Genomic DNA, 21,687 nt, shown 5'->3' with positions numbered 1-21,687 from the left:
GCGCAAACCGACGGAAGCTGCTGCTTGACAGTTGATTACCGCAAGCTTAATAAGCATATGCCCCCGTTGACAGCTGCGGGCAAGACACCATCACTTTGATTGAGAAAATTCAGAAACACAATGGGACATGGTATGCGGCACTTGATATTTCCAATGCTTTTTTCACGATTCAAATTGCCCCCGAGTCCCAGGAGCAATTCTCATTCTAATGGAGTGGTAGACAGTTCATGTTTACATCCCTGCCTATGGGGTATTTACATAGTCCCACGATCTGTCACCGGCTGGACCCAAGAACAGGTGCAGGATCAACTAGACAGAGTTGTAGAGCACTTGCAAAGCAAAGGGTGGGTGATTAACCCCGAGAAGGTGCAGGGACCCTCCCAGAGTGTGAAATATTTAGGCATTCAGTGGCATCAGGGACACAGGGAAGTGCTGCCACAAGTGAGGCAAAAGATCAAAAAGTTTGCAGTGCCAAAAAACAGGAAGGAAGCACAGCGTTTCATTGGATTGTTTGGTTTTTAGAGGCAGCACATTCCCCATTTGAGTCAGATTTTGGCCCCTCATACAAGGTTACGCGGAAGAAGCATGAGTTTGAGTGGGGGGAGGCCCAGCAACAGGCGTTTGAGTCAGCAAAGGAGGCTATACACCGTGCCTTGGATTTATGGCCCATATGAGAGGGAAGTATTGATTTAAATGTAATTGTCCAGGATCAATATGCAACCTGGAGGATGTGGCAAAAGCAGGGCAGACAGAAGGTGCCCCTAGGGTTTTGGACAAAGAAATTACCTGATGCTGGAGAGCGGTACACTCCTTTTGAGAAGAAGTTGTTGGCATGTTATTGGGCTCTGGTGGATACCGAGCAGTTGACCCTAGGGCACAATGTGTTTTTGAGACCTGATATACCTATCATGCAATGGGTGATGAGCTCACCCAAGACACACAGGATTGGGCATGCACAGGAGGCTAGCGTCATAAAGTGGAAGTGGTACATACAAGACAGAGCACAAGTCAGTCCTAAAGGTACCACAGTGCTGCATGAGCAAGTGGCGCAGACTCCCGTAGCAGATGCAGGAAAGTTGCAAGATGTACCCAAAGTGCGAGAGTCCCCGGTGAAATGGGGTGGGCCTTTTTTCAGAGTTGTCAGCGGAGGACAAAAAGCACGTGTGGTTTACAGATGGCTCAGCCAGATATGTGGGGACCAAGAGACATTGGAAGGCAGTGTCATATAATCCGGTGACCAAAAAGTTGTTGTCAACTACTGGAGAGGGAAGAAGTAGTCAGTTTGCAGATTTGTACGCTGTTTACCAGGGGTTAAAGCAAGAGCTCCCTGGTACATGTCACATTTATACTGATTCATGGTCTACGGCCAATGGGTTAGCCACTTGGCTTCTCACATGGCATGCTCACAATAGGATGATTCACATAGGGAGGTTTGGGAGAAGTAGTTGTGGCAGGAGATTTGGGAATTGTCCCAGAGTACAGTCACAGTTTATCATGTCAATGCTCATTGCCCGACTGTCTCACTAGAGCGTTGGTGCAATTCCTTTGCAGACCAAGAAGCGAAGATTCGTGAAGCTAAGGTGGAGATGCAGGATTCTAACTTGGTGGGCATGGCTAAATGGGCGCATCAGAAAAGTGGACATTTGAGTAAGCGAGCCACTAGCAGGTGGGCTGAAAGTAGAGGGATGTATATTCCCCTAGATTTGATTAAGACTGCAATCATTCACTGTCTTGTTTGTCAGCATACTCAGCACAGACCAGTTCCCTAGGTAGTAAGAGGCCAGTTAGACAGAGAGAAGTTGCAAGGGCAAATATGGCAAATTGATTTCATCGGGCCGATGCCAATGAGTCGAGGATGTCAGTATGCATGCACGGTGGTGGATACCTATTCTGGCTATCTCATCGCCTTTCCATGCAAGAGAGCAATCCAGTCTAACACTCTGAAAACGTTGAATGTGTTGATGTTGTATAACGGAATTCCATTGCAGGTCCAAAGTGACAATGGGTCACACTTTAAAGGAAAGATGGTGCAAGATTTTTGTGTGCAGCATGACATTGAGTGGATCTATCACATACCCTATTACCCACAGGCAGCGGATTTGATTGAGAGAATGAATGGTTTGCTGAAAGAGCAGTTGAAAAAATTGTCTGATGGGTCATTGAAGGGGTCATTGAAGGGGTGTAGGGATCACTTGTCTGATGCATTGCAGATTTTGAACAACCAATCCCTTGCTGATGAAGAGACTCATTGATGAGCATGTTGACCCCAGCTTTGCAGATTAAGCCCTATGTGGCCACAAACACGATTCTGTATTGGGAGACAGCTCCATATCGTGCCACACCAGAGACTGCCGGTCTTGATTTACATGCCTTGAAACTCTATCGATTGCAACCACAAGACATTACCTTGATTGAGACAGGAATTGGAGTTCAAATTCCCCCAGAGCATTTCAGGCTGATCGCTCCTCAATCTAGGCTTGCCCTTAAAGGCATCCAGGTTTTAGGAGGGGTGGTCGATGCCGATTACCAGGGGGAGATCAAGGTTATCCTATTGAACAGCGGAAACAATGATCTGATTGTGCAAATCCGGTGACCGTGTTGCCCAAATGGTCATGAAGGGGACGGCCCTACCCCTTCTAACTGTGCGAGGAAAGGGCGGGTTCGGATCTACTGATAAGAACCCAGGGGCAAAATTGTGGTTGGAGTCCCCAAACAAACCTCCTGAACCTGCAGAATTGATCGCTAAGGGCAAGGATAATATCCTAGTCATCATGAAACCCAGACAGGAAAAGTGGGAAAATGTACCTGCTGAAAAATGTTATTTGCGAGAGTGATTATACCAGTTTGTTTTCTGTTTCTAGATCACAGTATGGCTTGCCGCTGCCATGCTTGCGCTGTGTGGTCGGTGTTTGGGCGTGTCCGGAGGGGTCCGGGTGGGCCCAGGGATGCCGAAGGGGATCAACCACCCAAGTTGGATGACAGCATTGTTGCAGCAACCGGATAACATCTGGACCTACTTGGCCGGGAATGTGCTGAACACTTCCCACTTCTGTATGAGAAATCTTCAGAGTACAGCTGATATAATATCCACTTGCCTTGTTGCCGTACCTACCCCTGCACATGTGCTTCTGCACATTTTCAACCAAACTAACTTTGATGGGGTAGTGAAGGAAATTGATGTTCGAACACATATGTGTACTGTCGCTTTTGCCCGGAGGTTACAGCTAGCCTCTGGAGGAACATGATGAGTATTGTTACCTACAATATCTCTACTGGAGACGTTTGCTATCAACTAACTTGCGACCCTGCCAACATTGGCAAGTGTGGCCAATTGAAACTAGAGAAAAGCAAACAATTGACCCCTGATCAACAAACATTGTGTCAGTCACGATATGACAGTTTTTGTAGTAATGTTACCTACTATATGGTTTGTAATCACACAGTATTAGCCGCTAGCTATGTTAACCATCTGAAATTACCTAAGGGATGGTTGTTCTCGTGTGGTAATATTTCATACACTTACATACCAGCTAACATAACTGGGGGACCTTTGCCCAGATGCATCAACCTTTTTAGGAAGTGCAAACGGTGCGATTCGCAAAAATCGGCCTTTTGCACTTCCTAAATTGGTTACTGGGATGCATCAAGCATTTTTGGAAAATCGCTATTTTTTGCGAGTTCCAAAAATGCGATTGCTTTTAAGGAATCGCAAATTTGCGATTCCTTAAATGCAATGCATCATCCTCAAAATATTTGCGATTTTAGAAATTGCAAATGCAAATTACCACGAAGTTGAACTTCGTGGTAATTTGCAAAAATGTTTAAAAACGCATAAAAATGCATTTTTTAAACGTGTACGTTACAGACACACATGTCCTTAGGACATGTGTGTATGTAACTCACATGTAAAAGTGCATTTCATGGGTGCAGGGGGGGGTCCTTTGGACCCCCCTCTTCACCCTTGAAAGGCTTTGATGCATTCCGATTTCAAATTGCGAATCCGCAATTCCCATTCATTCCTATGGGCATTTCAGCCCATAGGAATGAATGGGAATTGCGGATTCGCTATTTGGAACTCGCAATTTTATTGGAATTCGGTAAAAATTGCGATTTTTACCGAATCTCAATAAAATAGCGAAATTAATGATGCATTGCCATTTGCGATTCCTTATTTGCGATTCCTTATTTTTCGCAAATAAGGAATCGCAAATGACAACGTTGATGCATCTAGGGGCTTGTGCCTTATCACGATTAAGTCTTATGCTTTTTTCCATGGATCGTGTCACACATATTCGCTCTTCTATATCTGCTGTTCAATTACCTCAGGATTGTGACTCCAATATTGACTTGCTTTCTAGAACAGAGTACACTAGTTTGGCTATTTCCATTGAAAGAGTGCCAGGACTGTCTGTTTAAGAACTATTGCTAAGCTTGCCTGTTTAATTGTGAAGAATCTCAATCATACTTCTGCCTCTTTAGCTGAATTCGTATTAGATGTTCAAGGAACAAGAAAAGCTGTTTTGCAGAATAGGGCAGCTGTGGACTATTTGTTGTTAAAACACAACCACAGTTGCGAGGATTTTGAGGGACTCTGTTGTTTTAATGTATCTGATCATTCTACATCTATCCATGCACATATTAATGCCTTAAAAAATTTAGTAAAAGGGGTTACCCAAGACGTTGATCGAGGATGGTGAGATTGGTTGTTTGGATGGCTACCTAATTTTGGACAGCTTCGTTATATCTTGGGTATTATTTTAGTGATTATTTGCGTTTTTATCTCATTATGTTGTTGCATTCAATGCATTCCTAATCTTCTCTCCCTTCTTCGTCCCAGATCCATGGTATTTAGGCCAATGGGGTATGATGGGTGAATCGAAGGTCAAGGGGTGGAATGTACTGCATTTGCCATTTTAAACGTGCTAAATAACATATTGACCTCAATTCCATGCAATGCTCTGATCTTCCATTTTGTTGCATCGCACTTCCATTTTGTGCTGCCTTGCCCTGTAGTTACACTTCAGCAGTAACATAAACATGTTTTTCACGTAAACCAGAACAAGCTGGTGCAAGGCATCTCGTGAGGTGATGTTGTGCCTTCAGCTTGTTCTCGTGCATTCTATGCTTATCTCTAGGACAGAGGGAGGATGCGCCGTGCAAAGCTCTCCAAGGCCGGAGACAGGGAAAGGAATGTCTTTTGCCTCTGCACACCCAAACAGAATCTGGCCAGGTCTGTGCGGGTGAATCTGATGCAGAGATGGGGCCAGCACCTGTGAATAGATGGGCAAGAGCGCCTGCTAGAGGTTTCTCGAACATGTTGATTTAAACTATAAAAAGTGGTGTCTGTGGGGTGGAGCTCAGGAACTCATTCTTGGAGTGGACGCACTTGCGGGACAAATTTGGTGCCCGGAGAGATTACTTCCTATGCCCCGGTCTGTGCAGGGTTCCCGACTTGGTGTTTTTAGTGCTTGGCTAGGGATGTTGACGTCTCCGGTGCAGACGGATCTGCTGAGGTGCTTTGTACATTAACTGTTTATATACCTGTATTCACAGTTTCAGATATATTTATATATGTATATATATTGTGGTGTATTCACTGTTTATTGCCTTTCACTCAGTGCCTAAGAATTTACTAGCTTCAGGAACTTATTGCCTTTGCCTAGGATATTAATAAAGCTAATTTTTTACCTCCCCAGGAGTGTTGGAGTTTCTGTGTGAGTAAGTGGTGTGCGTAAGTTCAGATTATGCAAGTGGGCAAAGCAATACAATATTCCATGTTCAATAACCTCAAAAATGTTAGATCTTGCAATATTGATTGTTTCGTCTGTATTGTGGTTTACAGAATGAGGCACTGCTTACACATCAGTAAGGATTCTAAACTAATGAATTTTCCCTTTCTAGATTTGATAGACTACATTAAGTTGTTGTGCCTACATTGAGTGCATGGGGTAGGGTACGATTACCCAGAGGTGGGTTTCTGCAGGCCAGAAACTGCCTAGCAAGTGTTTTACTAGATTATCGTGGTTCTCTTCTTCTCATCATGTGAATTTAGAAATTACGGAGATCTTTCTCTATAAGTTGTCTTAACCAGTGGCGGCTCCTCCGCTATGGCGAGAAGCGTCACCCCACTGCTTTTGAGCAGTGTAAAGGAAAGGAAATATAAAACGATAATAACTTTGAAAAATTATCATTTTATGTTTCCTTTGCGAGTGGGCATGGCAGCAGTGGTTTGCCCACTCCTAAGTAGGCAATGACTGTTTGGTCGTCCCTCTCGGGTGGAAAAATCAGTCATGCACACTTTCCCCATTCTCCATGAAGGCTGCAATACAGCCTTAGTGGAGCCTTAGTGGAGAACAAGCCCAGGCCCCCATTCCCTGGTTGAGTGTCGAACCAGGATGCTCAAAACCAATCACAATGCTGCATTGCAGCATTGTGATTGGTCACGGGAGCCTGGCTGTTCCTCCTGGCTTCCTGTCACACGAGGAGAGCAGGAGCAAAGAGACGAGGGACCCGCTGGCAAGGTAAGTGTATAGTTTTTATTTGTATTGCTTTGTTTTACATAGCGCAACAGTGTGCTCCACCTCACCACCGCCCGCCACCCGTGAGTCGGCCAGCCGCTACTGGTCTTAACTAAGAAACAGGCCCCCATGGCTACTCCTCTTAGTTGTTGTATATATATATATATATATATATATATATATATATATATATATATATATATATATATATATATACATAGTGTGGTGTATTCACTGTTTATTGCCTTTCACTTGGTGCCTAAGAATTTACTAGCTTCAGGGACTTATTGCCTTTTCCTACGATATTAATAAAGCAAACTTGAGTCGGCCAGCCGCTACTGGTCTTAACTAAGAAACAAAGCAAACACAAGGAGATGATGGACAGAGCGTTGAAACTTTTCAGACACTCACCCCCAATCACAATTAGATCTGGGTGGAATCATTGTTCTTGATCTCACTTCAGCACCCCGGTTCAGACCTAGCCATATGCAAATCAGTCCTGACCTTGTTAAGCGTGGGCGTGAAATCCCTTTTGCGGGCGAATTTGCAGTTTATTGATGATTTCTCGATTCGCGAATCGCGCAAGTTTACCCAATAATCCGCAAATTCGCAAGCTGCGAATTATTTTGCTTGGTCGCGCTTGAAAAATACAATATCGCGCGCGCGGCGTTGACTCTGAGCCTGCCATGTTGTTTTTCTCCCGGTTTTGCGTGTGCTGCGCCATTTTTGATCTTGCTGCGTGAGTGCGCGAGAGTTTTTCGAACGCAATTACGTCATCGCGGCTTGCCATCTTGCACGGCGAGAGTTTGACAACGCGAGTACATCATAAAGACCCGCGACGGCGCGCAGCTGACTTCCGGCGGGAGGTTTGAACAGATCGCGTTCCCGAAATTGCAAAAATTGCAATTCTGCACAAGAAATCCATCGCAGGAAGCATAAACCTTGTGAAAATGATGATTTTGATCAGAATAACTCCTGAGATTGACATTTGGCTGCACTTTTTGGTGCAGGAGTCCATTTTTGGGGGGGGGGGAGGAAGGAAGTGCCCCAGAGTCTCCAACTTCCTGGTCCTGTCCAGCAGGCTCCTCCCAGTGCTTTGTCCATGTCCTGGTCACTTTTCATTTGGATCTGGAGCTGGAAGGGTTACTCTTTGTGGCTGCTGCTGGTTATTTGTATTTGAGGACTTTTTGGACTTTTGGAGTTTAGATCACTTTTGGACTTTAGATTTTACAAGTAGGTTGCTGTTGTTTGTTTGGGGCTTTGCAGTTGAGGAAACTCCAGTTCTAAAACTTTTTTCACAACTTTAAGAAAATATATATTGTGGTGGGTAGCTAGCCACAGTATCCAGTAGGCCCAGGGTTAGTCACGGGTGCATGATACAACTTTTTTTTAAACTTAATTCTTATTTATGTCATGGAATTTTACCTCACTGTTATATGTTGTTTTTTGTTTGAATTTTGGGGTGCCTGTAAAGCCTCACTAGCCAGTAGGCCCAGGGGTACTCAGTGGTGCATGGGCCTAGTCTTTCTCTGGGGTGTCTTGAATTTAAACATAATTGGATGGCATGGGATTGTGGTGATTTCTGAGTGTTTTTCGATTTTTGGGGGTGGTGTGGGGCCTTGCCATGTGGGTGGGGTCCATCTTGAGGCCCGGTACAGGCAGGGCCTGGCCATGTAGTCGGGGTCAAGGGGCCATTTTGAAGGCAGGGAGTGTGCTCAGGCCTGCACCCACTTTGCCTTGCTTTCAACCATTATGCCCAAGGGCTACTCAGTGGTGCATGGGCCTAGTCTTTCTCTGGGGTGTCTTGAATTTAAACATCATTGAGGGCATGGATGGCATGGGATTGTGGTGATGTTTGAGTGCTTTTCGATTTTTGGGGGTGTTGTTGGGGCCTGGCCATGTGGGTGGGGGCCATCTTGAGGCCTGGTACAGGCAGGGCCTGGCCATGCAGTGTGGGTCAAGGGGCCATTTTGAAGGCAGGCAGTGTGCTCAGGCCTGCACCCACTTTGCCTTGCTTTCAACCATTATGCCCAAGGGCTACTCAATGGTGCATGGGCCTAGTCTTTCTCTGGGGTGTCTTGAATTTAAACATCATTGAGGGCATGGATGGCATGGGATTGTGGTGATTTTTGAGTTTTTGTCGACTCTTTGGGGTGTATAACTGATGTTCCTCTGGCTTCCATTGCTTTTAAGTGCACAAGAGAACCACCAGTGCCAGGAGGAAGTCCTGCAGCGGTGTGTGCAGCACAACGTCACGTGTGGCCACAGATAAGACAACTCTGCAACTCGTGCAACTGCGGCCTGCTGTTCTGACATCTCAAGAAGATGGCCCCAAAGAAAGTTGGCCGTAGCGCCTCAGCGAAAAAAGTCGCCAGTGCCACTGCCAGTAAGAAGGAGCAGAAGAAGCAAGTGGCACCACCTACCAAGGAGACTGGTGTGCCCACCGACACCTTTTTTGGGAAAAAAAAATACGCCTGCAGCAGCAGCGGTGTCCGCCAGGGACCAAGCTGGAAGCAGCACCTCCACTTCATTGTGCTCAGTGCCACTACGCCAAGTTATGTCCAAGACCACCATGAGTGCTGCCGCGGCAGCCACTTTGGTTGTTGAATCACCATCGACCAGTGATCTTGGCTCATCACAAGAAAGTACCATCCAACCAACACCGGGTGTAACTCAGCTGACGAGTGTTCAACAACCACAGCCACAAACACAGGTGCAAGTAGAACAAGCGCAAGTACATGGGCAAGGAGAGGCGCAAGTACAGCCGCAAGTAGAGGCGCAAGTACAGCCGCAAGGAGAGCCGCAAGGAGAGGTGCATGGACAGGTGCATAGAGAGGTGCGACTAGAGGTTCATGGAGCGGCACAACTGCCTACAACACTTGTTACTCCAGAAGTAGGGGCACATCAGGAAATTGCTATCCAAGAGGAGGTATCCGACGAAGCCACTCCTCCTGATGATGATTATCCTTTGTCTTCCAGATCCCCAGCAAGAAAAAGGTCAAGGAGGGATACTAGAAGTTCTTCTTCAAGCCCCCTTCCTTCTGATGATGCTGATGTTGATTGGAACCCACCAATGGAGTCTGAGAGTGAGTCACCCCATGATGAGCCGACAAAGGTAGCTAAGCCTAAAAGGAAGGCTCCCGCAAAGCTTCCACTTATGGGTGATGACGACGAACAAGAAGTGGTATGTTCTGCTGCTGATGAACAGTCTGACGATGACCCAGTCATCAGTCGTCACTCCAGCCCCAGCAGGCATGCAGCAGACAGACATTTTAACCCTAGCCCGGATGGCTGCTGAGCGGGATATGGGCGGCGTGGCACTGGTACCACCAGCGTTAACTACAACACCAACACGACCTACAGCTTCCATCTTTTTTAGTCAGAAGGGCCGGCATGGACCTCCATCCAGCTCAACCTCAAGTAGTGGTGCTGTAAGTGAACAATAGAAACAAATTCAGCCACGCCCAACCTCCACTTCATCTGGCATTGAAAGTCAAAGTAGCACCTCCACCACCAGCAGACATCACCAGTCCGCAGTTTGGGACTTCTTTACTGTTAGCGCAAAGGCGGAAAACGTGGTCATTTGTTCGATTTGTAAAACATCAGTTAGTCGGGGTAAGCTTGGTACCAACTATGGTACCGGAGGCCAGAGAGGTCATCTCAAGTTACACCACCCAATCCAGTGAGAAGCACACATGAGGAAGATCGAGGAAACCAAAAAAAAAAAAAAAATCCAAATGTATCCCTTAATATTGAATCTGATGATGACGAGAATCTGATTGTGCAGGGAGGAAGTGAAGAAGCGACAGACATTTTTTCTGGTACACCCAGTACCCCTGGCAGCAGCACTGCAGTGGTATCGCCCACACCCTCTATCCCTGCAACATCTATGAGGCACACTAAGAGTGTTGGAGAGACACCAATGCGAAAAACTACATCAATGGGCCTAACTGGTTTGAAGAGGCCATCATCATCATCATCACGTAAAATGATCCAGCCCACCATTAGCGCAATGTTCTGGTCGGAGGCGCCATTTGAACTCAACCAACCAACGGTACATCTGTATAACGCGAAGCTGGCTAAAATGCTAGCGCTGGACCTTCTCCCTTTTTCTTTCGTGGAAGGGGTGGGGCTTCTAGAATTAGTGGCAACAGTCTGCCCTAAATGGAAGGTTCCTAGCCGGTCCTATTTTGCCAGAGTTGCGGTTCCAGCACTACATCAAGATATGCTGGAGGTGATTGGGGCAACTTTGCAGAAGAGTGCTGTTCACACTATCCACTTGACAACAGACATGTGGACCAATTGCCAAGCCCTTGATTACATGTGCATCACTGCACACTGGGTCTCTTTTGCAGGGTCTTTTGCAGGGGTTAAAGACAAGTCAAGTGCAGTTGCTGACCTGGACACAGTTTTTCAAGGTTCTCGGAAACATGCAACATTAGCCATGTTTGCCATGGCGAAAAGTCATACTGCAAAAAAACATTTTGGATGACTTTAAAAGTAAGGTCTCTGAATGGCTGGAACCAAGAAATCGCATAGTTGGTTATGTTTCCACGGATAATGGCAGCAATATAGTTAGGGCCATGCAGGACGGTGACTATTTCAGAGGGCCGTGTTTGGCGCACTGTATAAACCTGGTTGTTCAAGATTTCTTGAAAACTGAACCCCAAGTCAAGAAGTTACTGTCTATGTGCCGAAGAATCTGCACACATTTCAGCCATTCTTTTAAGGCCCGGAAGCAGCTGAGGAGCTTTCAACATGCACGTAAAGTGCCAGTCAAAGGACTCATCCAGGAGTTGGCAACACGTTGGAACTCAACCTTTTACATGCTTGAGCGTCTGCATGAGCAGTGCATGGTAATCAATGACTATATCTTTACAGTAGGTTCTATTGACCTGAGGCTAGAGTTGGAGGAATGGCAGCTAGTTAAAAGCCTGACAGACATGCTTCGTCCTTTTGAGGTCTTCACGCGTGAAGTCAGCAGGGAGGACTGTTGTTTGAGCAAAGCTATCCCATTGTTGCGCATGCTAGAGCACCAACTGAATTCGGTGTCTTCAACGTTGAGAGATGATGGTGGAAAGCAAGCTGCATATCTGTTGGCGGAGAACTTATTAAGCCGCCTAGTTGCCAATGAAAGGCTTCAAAAGATACATACAGAACAACTTTACATTTGTGCCACTATTCTGGATCCACGGTACAAAAAGGCAGTGGCCAGCAAAGCATTCATTCCTTTTGATGAGGCAGATGTTTCAAAGTACAAACATTGGATAGCTGTGTCAGCCAGACGGTTCGAAAAAGATCAGCAGAGAATTCAAGGAGCCGTCAGAAGTCCAACTGAATCAGCAGGCGATCCAGCATCAAATTCCACTTCTGAATCTGTGGCCGAAGGAAGTCACTTTCCCTCAGAGCCGTTAACGACACCAGCAGCAACCCTATCATCATCCTCACCTGCACCAGGCCCAGCCATAATATTGTCGGAAGCGGATTGGCTAACTCATCAAGGGTTTGTTCGTTCCAGTGCTGAGAAGGCCACAGATGCTACGCAAAGTGGAGCAACCGTGGAGAACCTTGAGTTGATGGTGCAGGCCTATCTGGATGAGCCAACAAAGGTCTTTGTTCATACGAACCCATTACTGTATTGGTACAGGAAAATGGCTCTATGGCCACTGATCGCCAACCTGGCTCTAAATTATTTGTCTTGCCCACTCGCAAGCCTGTCTTCTGAACGTGTTTTCAGTGCTGCTGCCCTTGCAACTTCAAAAAGGTCCTGGCTCTCGGCCAAAAATGTGGAGAGGTTAACACTGATCAAGATGAATCAGCACTTGATACCACCAGATTACAAAGTACGTGAATGCACGCAGGAAGAAGAGGACACCGACTTAGGTGACGGAAGTTCTTCTCTGTTACCTGACCTACTCCCGTCTCAAATCATGGAGTTGGAGGACGAGCTCTACTTCCCTGACACCGAGTCCTGAAAATGACTTCCTTTTTTTCGTCCTTATTCACTTTTATTCCTGTGTGTCTATCTTTGTTTTACAACTTTTACCACAACAAAACTATAATCACCTAACCACAACAAGTCCATCAGCAGCACTGTCTTCATCTTATATTCCTTATTGGTTTGAAGGTGCCTCAGTCTGCATTCCTGAGGTTCACAAGTTCACAACTCAATCATGCTCATTTATACTCCTCCTCCAGACTCCCCCTATCCATTTCCCTCAGCGTTTAAGCCCTGTTCTGTCCCTGTCCTCAGCTGCCCAGCAAGTAGTGGCCAGCTGCTACGTTTAGGTTTTGGTGCAGTGGCGCAACCTGGACTTTGATGTAAGTTCTGTGCTAAGGTCATTTCTGCAAATTCTCCTGTGCTGCACCTCTGAATGTGTTGATGCAACATGTGTGTTGTTAGTACACCTCTGAATGTGTTGTTTATGCATCATGTGTTCTCCATGCATCATGTGTTCTCCTGTGCTGCACCTCTGAATGTGTTTTATGTATCATCATGTGCCTTGTTCTTACACCGGTGAATGCATGTTTATGCATCCTGTGTTTTCGTTCCCAGGCCTATACCCCTAAATGTACGGTCATATTTAGTTGGTTGTTTTCTCCTACTTCTGGTGTTCCCGTGAGGTCCTGGTTCCCTGCGTAATATTCTCCTAAGGATGGTTAGGGTTGCGTGGGTGGTACTTACCGGTTACTAGTAGTTACTGGTTGTGTACTAAAGTGATTTATACTCTATGTTCTAAGTGCTAATTCTAACAGTATTTCTAGTTATAAAAGTTCTAATTCCTGACAGTGGTACAGGTGGCCCTGTCTTGTACATATCCCCTGTAAATTCTGCCCGTGCCTGTTGGCACATTGTGAAGTGTGTTTTTTTATCTAATGTGTTTTGGTGTAATACAATGGCTATTTTTATACATAACCTTGTGTGGAGTTTCCTTTGTGGTGGGCCTTGGGTGTTGTTGCTGGGAGTACATGCGCAAACAATTAACTCACATTGCCTCCGAGTTTAGCCTTACTGCTCGTGCTACTTTACCATGGGGGTGAGCAGGGGTTATCTTGGCACGTAACTCCCTTGCCCTGCCCCTGACGTGGAAGTGGTGGTCTCTGACTGACTTTGGCGCAAGCCCTGACCGGCCATGGATCCTATTTCTAACATTGTCTCGTTCATAATGATGTTGGCAATGTTTTAGGGGGGTTTGGTGTCCTTTGGTCCAGAATTGGCAGAATTTTGGCCTTTTTGGGTATTTTGCGGGCGCGTGTGTTTGGGTGAAAATTAGTCGTAGACCTTCCTTCTTCTTCTTCTTCTTCTTCTTCTTCTTCAAAGAGCGCAGTGGTTCGATTTTGTTCTGCCTTGCTGATATTCTTGTGAATCGCTGGAACAAGTGACTGTCCATGTGAGTTTCAAGAGGATCGAAGTAGTGGAAGTGCTGAAAACAGCAATGTTGTGTAAACAGCGCAATTTGCCATGTTTTGAATATACCAGTATTGCATGTTTTTGGGGGGCTGTTTGGGGGGCTTCAAGGTTTCTGTGGGTGGGTTTTGGGGTCTGGGAGCACTGCTGGCACAGTCTAATGTTGATTGCATTTGTTTTTCATGCAATCTATGGTGAGAAAGGGGAGTTAGGGCCTAGCTGCACAGCGTATTTGGACTGAATTGAAGGTAGGCCCATTTTTGCTTTTTGCCTATTTGAGGGTGTTCTGCTTTTGGGTGGGTGGCTGCAGGGGTCTGGGGGCATAGCTCGGAAGGTCTAATATCGGAATAAAGTGTTTTGTACCAAATCGGAGATGAAAAGGTTTTTCCATTTTCAGGAATTTCGCTCACTTTAGCGTTTTCGGGGGCCTGCTTGGAGGGGTTCCTGGTGCTTGAGGTGGGGTTGGGGTGTCTTGGAGCAACGCTGGGTATGGATACTTTTGATTGCAAGTGGTTTGGAGAAAATCCATGGTGGCAAAGGGGAGTTGGAGCGCGCACGGAGTGATGTGGGAAATTTGCAAAACTTTGTCAGTGACCATTTTTCAGTTTTTGCTTTTTGGCTGTTTTGGGGTGTTAAACTTGTTTCCGCCTGGGTTGACGGGTCTGGGGGCATTGCTGGGAAGGTCTAATACCGGATAAAAGTGGTTTGGAGAAAATCGGAGGTGAAAAACTTTTTCCATTTTCAGTAATTTCGCTCACTTTAGCGTTTTCGGGGTGCTGTTTGGGGGGGTTCCTGGTTTTTGTGGGTGGGTTTTGGGGTCTTGGAGCAACGCTGGGTATGGATACTTTTGATTGCAAGAGGTTTGAAGCAAATCCATGGTGGCAAAGGGGAGTTAGGGCCTAGCTGCAGAGCTCGCATGGAGTGATTTTGGAATGAGGGCAAAATAATTCTAAGTGCCCATTTTTGTATTTTTGCTTTTTGGCTGTTTGGGGGTCTTCTACTTGTTTTCGCCTGGGTTGACGGGTCTGGGGGCATTGCTGGGAAGGTCTAATACCGGATAAAAGTGGTTTGGAGAAAATCGGAGGTGAAAAAGTGTTTGCGTTTTTGCTCACTTGCTTGTCTTTGGGGTGCTGTTTGGGGGGTTCCTGGTGTTTGGGGGTGGGTTTTGGGGTCTTGGAGCACTGCTGGCACAGTCTAATTTTGATTGTATTTTTTTTTCAGGAAATCCATGGTGGAAAAGTGGAGTTATGACCTAGCTGCACAGCGCGTTTGGACAGAATTGAAAGAAGGCCGAAAATATTCTAAGTATGAGATTTTCCATTTTTGCTTTGTGCCTGTTTGGGGGTGTTCTGCTTTTTGCGGGTGGGTTGGCGGGTCTTGGGGCATTGCTGGGAAGGTCTAATAACGGATAAAAGTGGTTTGGAGAAAATCCATGCTGAAAAGCGTTTTGGCACATTTTTTAACTTAGGGCTTGTTAGGGTTAGCAGCAGTATTGCATGTGTTTGGGGGTGTTGCAACTTGGTTCTTTGGTCTTAGAGCACTCGTGGGAATGTGTAATTTTGGTTGCAAGTAGTTTGAAGAAAATCCGTGTTGGGAAAGGGGGGATTTGGCCTAGTGAAAGACAGCGTTTGCCACTATTCTTAACTTAGGGCTCGTTAGGGTTAGCAGTATTGTATTGCATGTGTTTGGGCAGGGGTTCTAGATTTTTACGACTGGGTGGGGTCTTGGAACACTTGGTGGAATGTCTAATTTTGATTGCAAGTGGTTTGAAGAAAATCCATGGTGGGAAAGGGGGGTTTTGGGCATACTTTCTGAGTGCGTTTTGGCACGATTTGAAATTAGGCCTCTGCTGGGTAGCAGCAGTATTCTGCACATTTTTTGGAGGGTAATGTGGGGTGTTCTAGATTTTGGGGATTGTCATCTCTGAAAGTGAAAGTATAATTTTTGCACTACACAGCGTGCCTTATATATTTTTGTCTCCGAGGTGTCTTTAACACTTACTGTTGTGTTTTTCCATCATCAATTACAGGCAGGCTTTTACCCTGTGCCATCGATGTACTACTCAGGCTTACAATTAGCGATCCGCAAATCCGCATCAGGCAGGCAGTGGACAGTGTGTCTGGTCACCAAGATTGATCGACTGAGCATCCGATGGAATGAAGGAGTACCGCGAATAAGAGGAATGGCTGGATGCATCAACTTCACAAATTCAATGGGACAACTACAAAAAACAGTAACAGTATCCACAATTCTCCTTATCTTTGAAATTATATTCTTGTGAACTTGAACTTACTTCTACGAGTGTGACTCTGTGCATTTGTTTGATCTCTGCTTCAAATTCATCCCTCCAGCTATTTGAAGCGTCTTTGCTATGTTTAACACTAATTTAATGTTCTAAGTGTTTATTCTCTCTGAGGGCAGAGAGGCAAGTGAAATTGTGTAATGACTGCAGCCCTGTACTGTCAACTTGTTTCTTCGTAGTTACTGGTAAGTTGCAGTAAGTAGTAGTACTATTTTTCAGTAACCTAACCATCCATTTAGTAAACAACTTCTGGCATGCAGTAGTGCACTTCCTTTATGTCCCTTTAAAGATTTATAAATAGCTTCTAATCCAAAGATTTGTTTCTCTTCATTTGTTGTTTGACTGTCCATGCTGTGTTTTTTTTCCTCTCTACCAAACTTTCCCAAAAAACCCCATTCCCATCCAATTTTCAAACCCTAACCCTCTTCCCCCGGGCTGTGTGGTATTTCATTGAGGTGTGACTGACAACAACAATAAATTCCACACACTTGCTGGGGAGGATAAGGTCAAAGCAACCAGAAGTTCATGTGCACCATCGTGCATTGATAAGAACATACTCCTCCTACACGACGTGAACAATCAAATGCTTAATGCTTACCTTACGTTGGCACTGCTTAGGCTACAATTTAGGGCACTGTTCTGTACCGTACTATCTATTGTACTGTTTCTAATGCTACGCTCAGGCCACTCAATGTTTAATTTCCTCTTTTTTTCATATGGTGATACTGCCAGTGTGTACCACTACTGCTACCAGCACAACAATGATATTGCATCCGTCGAGGATTCAAGTCAACAACCAACCTTAATCAACATTTGCAATGCAGCCAGCCCTGGGGCTACCCCAATTCTCAAACACAAATCACAGGTAAGGTAAGCATATTGGAGAGGTAGTAGAATAATGGGCTAGGAGGACTAAGTTGGGAGGAGAGCAGAGACTGACAGTACTACTAGTAAAATAATTATTAAGAAATATATCTTCGTGTTGTTTTCAGCACAACAATAAAATAAATTACCCGAACTCACCTCCCCCTAACCCAACCAATGTCAAAAAGTCAAAAAGTCCCCTTTCCCAAACACCCAATTCCCACCCCCCCAACAGTCTTTAAAAAAGGGGCAAGGGACAGTCACTTCCTCCGGTGGCGTAGTTTGGCAAGCTGTTGCTGCATGTCCCGCTGCTCTTTGCGGAAGTCCCGGAGTTGGCGCTGGTGTTTTTCGCACAACCGCTCCAGGTAGTCCACTCACTTTCGGAGGCGGCGCACACGTGCCATCCAGGCTCTGGACGGGGGCAGCTTTTGTATTTGCTGCTGTGCGGCGGCGGCGGGAGGCTGTCGGGCCACGGCTCCGTTTGGCTAGAGGCTTGTGGCTGGTGGACCCGGGGGCAGTGGAGGAGGATGTACTGGTGGTTGTTGTAGTGTTCTCATGCTCCCGAGCCCACAACCGGAGAAAATCTACACAAATAGCCTCCAGCTTACGGGCCCTGGCCCGGACAGCCATCTCCTTACGGGTGAGCTTTTTTGGAGTAGCATCTATGAAGAAAGAAAGAAAAATACTGTAGTCAATAGTCATTAACATGAAGTCAAAATAATTCAACAGAAAGTTGACACTCAGTAACACCAGCAAGTAGCAAACACAGTATAACATTTTGAAGATAACGGACCAGGTTTTTTTTGATTGTCGATCCACAACTGGCGCCTCCCGTGTGTGATGTTATGTATAATTTCTAACTACTATTTTGAGGGTGCCCCAGATAGGAGGAAGAACCTAAACCTCCAATTAGGACCAAGATCCAAACATAAGTGATACAACAGGTATCTGTGCACACGTCGCCTTTTACAGAGTAAATGCTGTAGGTAATCAAACAACACAACCAATAGACAAACAATGTGGAAGTAATCTTGATGGAAGTTTTTCTTCAATTCAGATTTTATTCACCACGCCCAACCAACACGTGTTCCGTCAGGGCTAGTAGCACACGACTTCATCAGGGCTCCCGCGGGCAGCGGTTCCAAAGCTATTGCCACAATGGCTAGGTGCTCTCAGTCGCTTCTAATTCCGACCCGGCTACCAGGTACTGTGGAGGTTCTCGCTGATTCTCAAATCAAAAAGTCAACTACTACCTTTACTTGGTGTAAACAGTGACATTTTGTTGTTGGAAATTGTCAAAGCACTTACATTAAGAAGACTGGAATAGACAGCAAGGGCAACCCAGAGGATTGCACTCAGTGCCTAGAGCTATTTCTGTATCAGAGTTTTGTTTCACACGTTTGCCGAATGGGCAAGCTTAGCTACCTACACAGACTGACTCATAATTGTAAATAGTAGTAGCACAGAGAGTGATGGTAGAGGCAGGATAAGAATGTAGAAAGTAGTTTACGTTAGAAGAAGATCAAAGACTATTTTGTAAAACATAGAAATATTAGGAACCAGTTTGTAATGAATAGGAGCTGTAAAAGGTAGGGAAGTATAAGTATTAATATAACAATAGAACAACTTACTGGGGCCAGCAGAAGAGCCTGCAAGGGACTGCTCCTGTCTAAGCATGGGTGAATTTTGCGAATCTGGCGTTCGCGAATTTGCGTATTTGCGAACTCGCAATCCGTGAATTCTTGCGAATTTGCGGATTTTTTGTGTTCGCAAGGGTTTCTGCCAGTTCGCAAAGGTTTTGTACCAGTTCGCAATTGCGAACTTACTTGTCGGCTCGCAACGGTCGCGACTATGTTGTTTCTACGTCTGGTTCATCATCACAGGTTCACAGCACCCTCTGTTTCAACACTGCCACCCTGTTTCACCCATGCCACCCTCTGGTACATCAATGCCACCCTCTGGTTCATCACTGTAGATTATGAGGGGGAAAAGCAAGAACACCTGCCCTGCTTCAACTGACATGAATTAATTTGGGGTTGATTTATTAATGTGTCACCTGCTTCCTTATCTGTAATTTGCTTTCTGTTGCAGTGCAATTTTTTTTTCCAGGACCTTTGTGGCCTACTTGTAGCTATTCTATGAGCCTGCTGAGAGGAACAGAGCAGGGTCATACAATTGTTGCAACTAGCAACTGAACTCTGGAGGGGCCCCAGTCAGGAAGCACTACAGGGAATGGTTACTAATGATGAGTTTGAACTTTTGCACCTGCTGAGTGCTTTCAGTTTTGCAAAAACTCGTTTTTCTGCAATTTCGCGGGATTTGTTTTTTTGCTGCGTGTTAGTTCGCAAGGTTATGTGCGTTTTAGCGAGCCGCTTGTAGCGCAACAGCGCGAAGTTACCCTGACGGTCGTTCACGGGCGCGGCCATCTTGTTTGCATAACGTATTTCCGTTTCCGGGCGCGATGTGTAATCTCGCAAAGTGTGCGGCTCGCTAGTACAATTTCACGTGTGTTCGCGAGGAAAATCTCGCGCGAACTTACCCACGCGGTCGTGAACGGGCGCGGCCATCTTGTTTGTCATTCATTGCTATGGTTCTGGGCATGCTTTTTGTATCCTCTCTGAATCTCTGCCATCCTTTGCTTGTTTGAAGTTTTTTTTAATCTATTTTACTTATTATCTATCCCTCTATATTTTTGTGTTTTCTGCTACTTTTGGTTAATTTTAAACTACTTTTTAAAACTTTTTTCTTTTCTTCTTCCCTATTCTATTTCTTCTTTATTATTTAGCCTCCTTTCTGCCCAGACCATGGTAAAGGGAGCCGGGAAGCATCCCGAGAAGGGGAAGGGTCCCGCACCCCGTGCCCGGCTCCCGTGAGGGCGTTTGAGGGGGGAGCAGGTCGCACCCCGGGAGATCTTCAGCCCGGAGGAGGTGGCCGCACTAATTTTTTATGTTCAGCGCCGCCTCCCCAGGACCATCATGGCAGGCGGCTACGGGATCCAGGAGTGCCGGAAGCGGTGGGAGAAGGTGTGCCAGGCCATGTACCAACACTCTCGGGTCCGGCGCACCTACAACCAGGCCACCCACCGTTGGACGGATGTCCTGGACCGGGAACGCGATCTGCTCGACCTGCTCGGCCTTGAGATCCCTGGGCTTGGTGAGTAGTAGTGGCTATTTCTTTACTACTCTGTTTTCTCCTGCTCTGTGTGTTATTATATTGCAAATTGTTGTTTTTTACCAAGAGCATTAATGCTGCTGATTACATTGTAGGTAAATTATATTTCAAAATGTTCTGTGCAGTTCAGGTGCACTGCTCTCCTTCTCAGTAGCGTTGCTACTATGCTTATTTGTTTTCGATTTTTCATTGGCCTGAGAAATTATGTATGAGTGTAGTTTAAAGAACTGCGTAATGCTAGACACTAAAGGTCAGATTTTTAATTACCGGCGCTTCCCTGCAAAGTAGCAGGGATGCGCCAGTAATTGTGCGCCACGCCACCACCACCCATGGTGCTCCGTATTTACAATGCGGCGCACCATGGGCCCAAAACGTCACCAAAGCGTTACGCATCTGTGCCGTAAAGGCGGCGCATTGCTGGAGTTGCGTCGCAACGATGGCGCAGCTCCAGCAATGCTCTGGGGTGCCCTATCTCCCCAATGCTGCGTCAAGCCGTACGTCTGCTTCAAGCAGGCGCAGGGTTTGAGTCACGCATCATTGTCCTCAAAGTGACTGATTGAAATCTTGTAGATTTCCCTCTGCCACTTTTAGGATGCGTTCCTGCGCAGGAACGCCCTCCCTTGCGCCTGAACGCCCCTTGATGGCGCAGGGCTTTACAATGTGATGCATCTCCCATATGCGTCACGTTGTTAATATACGCCGCACCATGGCGCCTCTTTTGTTCTGCCGCTGCGTCACAAAAGTCATGCAACAATGGAGCAAAAGAGCCGCAAGGGGCTTCTAAATCTGCCCCTACAGACTCAAGTCCAGTCCTTCCTTTGTACACATGGCGATAAGAAGAAATAGTGGTGGTGGATTGATAGTTTGAGTATTTTAATGACTGGTTAATGTAGTAGGAAACTTTTTAGTGTTGTCGCTGATCTGCAATCACAATGGACTTTGTCTGTCACTTCGCGTGCTGCGGACTGCTGCCTGCCAGTCCTAGGCGAACCTTTTTAGTAGTTTGTTTAGTGAGTTACATAAGAACTTTCCAAGTCGACGGTCCGCAAATCAAGCAATACTAATAACGTAGTAGACCACATGAGATCGGTCAATATATCCCGTGGAATAGTTGTCTATTTGCTATTTCGCCAAAATATTTTGTTATTGTTCTTTTGAAATGTTTGATTTGGTTGACAAATATCATCCATGTTTTCTGGTCTTTCTTTCTTTCATGTTGTATATCAGCTCCCCCCAGGGGCAAGAGGACACAGGAGGAGGAGGCTGCTGTTCAACAGGATGCAGGCCAGGATCGGGCAGGCGAGGGCTCCCTTGCTGGCCCCGGTAAGTTTTAATTTTAATATAGAGTACCTATTTTTTCCTAGCGTTCCTCATTCGATTTTTTCTAAATCATCTTTGATCTTCTTGTAGACTGTATCTAAATT

At 45.9% G+C, this 21,687-nt stretch overlaps 1 pseudogene; it reads left to right on the top strand.

Moving 5' to 3' along the window:
• The first annotated feature begins 2,945 nt into the window (after nucleotides 1–2,945).
• Nucleotides 2,946–21,687, top strand: part of LOC147701872 (uncharacterized) — a 58,089-nt pseudogene continuing 39,347 nt past the window's right edge.

The sequence above is a fragment of the Lissotriton vulgaris genome, chromosome 7 (genome assembly GCF_964263255.1).
Source record: "Lissotriton vulgaris chromosome 7, aLisVul1.2, whole genome shotgun sequence".
NCBI classification, from domain to species: Eukaryota; Metazoa; Chordata; class Amphibia; order Caudata; family Salamandridae; genus Lissotriton; species Lissotriton vulgaris.
This window is presented reverse-complemented; position numbering and strand designations above follow the sequence as displayed.